Here is a 2,840-nt window from a genome sequence, read left to right as displayed (position 1 = left end):
ATGTCTCTACGAGATCCATCAAAACCCTTGACAATCATAGAGCTAGCTCTCAAGTATGAAGTGTCAACTTGTAATCTGGAGAAAGTTCTCTTCATCATAACATTCAGCGACGACCCATTGTCTAGGAGGACTTTTCCAATCATGCAATCATTGCACATAACTGAAATATGCAGGGGGCGAACATGACCAGTACCTTCATCAGGTATTTCTTCATCACGAAAAGATATGTAGTTATCTGCCACTATGTTGTTGACTATCCCACCTAATTTTTCAGTCGTGATGTCGTGGCTGACATGGGATTGATTCAATACTTTTAATAACACATTCTTGTGAGCCTCAGAGCTCATTAGTAAGGACAATAGGGATATCCTTGCCGGAGTTTTATTCAGATGATCCACTACTCTATACTCACTTTGTTGATAAATTTGAGGAACTCACACGCTTCGTCATTCGATACCCCTTCAGGTAAGGCCACTTCGATATCTTCTTCCATGTGCTCTAGAATGTTTTCTTTGCCTTTGGCTGCCCCGGATGGACCCCTCTCTACCTCTGGCGCAACATAGATGCGCCCAATCCTTGTAATTATACTATTTCCTACTATGTTTGTAACCATAGAAGGACTCATAGTCGGCTCCTCTTTGTAGACCCAAGGAACTGCGTTGTCAGATTCATAACGAAACAGACTTCCTTCACTTGTTATTACAGGCTCCATCTGCCGAATGAACGACTCCCATTGACTTTGAGAAAAATATGTTTGAACACCCCCAGGTGGATTTATAACGGGTCAATAGTGTGTATGAATACATGTGTCTCTTCTTGGCTCTTCTTTATGACATTTATCTCGGGGCATGGAGAACTTCCCCCTATGGCAATCAATTTCAAGTCCATCATTTTCTGATGAAGTAACTTGAAATCCTTACAGTCTTCCAAGCTGTGGCCCACACATCCGTGCATCTCGCAACTCTTCGTCTCATTACTGTGTGTCTCAGGTGTAATAACTTTGACAAAACCTTGCCTGCACATTTCCCGGAAGATGAACCCCACGGGCATCTTCACATCCTCAACTTTGTTGATGACTGCGACCTCATCCCTTGCCTCTATAGCATATACCTCCTAATTCTCATGGTTGGGTAGAGGATTTCCAGTGATGTTGGGTCTGGTTTCTCTGAAATCAATTCACTTGCCATTGATGAGATCTTGAACCTTGAATTTGAAGGCCCTACAATCTTCCACTAGATGCCCTGGCGCTCCAGAATGATAAGCACAAGTGACATTTTCATTATACCATGGTCCAGGATTTTCAGGGATTCTTCATGGGATTGGTGTGATCATCCCTTGCTTTTGAAGATAGACAAAAAGGTCTGTGTATGTCATCGAAATCCAGTCAAACACAGGTGCTCTCCTCTCCTCTTGGTAGTAGTTATTATTTCTTGGCTGTTGTGTATAGCCTTGTCTTGGCTGGTAGCATTATTATTTTGATTTGGTGGGTTATGGATTGGTGTTTGGTTTTGTGTTGTGTTTTGGTTTTGTATATGATTTTGTGCAAACTAAGAGAGCACACGATAATTATTTTGGTTATTGTGTCGGGGTTGGAACCTCTTTAGTTCCGCAGCAATGAAATGAGTCTTTGCATCTTTCTTCTTCATGAAGGCAGGCTTCTTTATGGAACCTGAACCTTCTTCATTAGGAGCACTAGCCTTGGCACATCAGGAGCAGCAGAATTGGCGCATCAGGAGCAGCATAATTGGTGCATCAAGAGCGTCAGAGTTGGCCTGGATTGGCGCATCAAGTGCACGAACTTGGTGCATCCGAGACATCTGTATTGGCCTGGCTTGGCGCATCTAGTGCACCAGACTTGGTACTCTCATAGCATCAAAGTCTACATGATGCATCAATCAACATTGCACCACGGCACATTAGTAGAAGCACCAAGCCATTCTTGCACTCTGTCTTGGCAAAGTGTCTTAGCATTAGGCACGTGACTCAATTATGCATTACGTTTGCAATTATCTAGAAGAATAGAATTGTAGTTGAGCATCTTTATTTTGGCACATGTGTTTATTATTTTACACATATGTTTATATTTTCTATAAGTTAGTTTTGTTAGTTATGAGGGTTAGGAGTTTGTTAGCTTTGTTTCTTGCAATTTAAGCTACCGATTGTATCTTTATACAAAACTATGTTTATCATGGTTAATGATCAATAAGAATAACATCTTTTTTCCTTTACACTATCATTCCATATTAAAATTCTAATAGTCATGATTAATTTACCATTATTTCATCATTGGCGTACAATAACATTTCCTTTATTGTTACATTAGAAAAGTCACTTGACAACTTCCATCTAACATTTAACCTAAAGTTTTTAATAGTACTTATTTAATCATATATGGTAACTATAGTTATTTGACCTAAATTTCTGCTAAATTTTATTTGTTTTTCACTTATATCACGTGTTAGGGGAAAATAGCTTATGGAGGATCGATCTTATCTACATTTGGAACAACATTAATTTATTAAATTACGAGAATTTGGTTGCATCCCTGTAATCCCTACAACAAAATACAAGTATAATTTTCAGTGAAATTTCTAACAATTATCATAAACACAAAGTCATATAACAATTTTAGTTTATTTTATAGTTCTAGTTTAAGTTGATTCCATAAACATCACAATGAAAACAATATTGTTAAAATTTTATGGCTTATTGAAATTTGAATTTAATAAATTGGTATTTTGCTTAACTTTTGGTGTCAAAATTGACGCAATTTAAAAAAATCAATTTTATTAGTAAAACTATGAGACATAAAATATGAAAACCTGTAGCCACAATTCTCC

Source organism: Lupinus angustifolius, chromosome LG20, assembly GCF_001865875.1.
Source record: "Lupinus angustifolius cultivar Tanjil chromosome LG20, LupAngTanjil_v1.0, whole genome shotgun sequence".
Classification (NCBI taxonomy): domain Eukaryota; kingdom Viridiplantae; phylum Streptophyta; class Magnoliopsida; order Fabales; family Fabaceae; genus Lupinus; species Lupinus angustifolius.
This window is presented reverse-complemented; position numbering follows the sequence as displayed.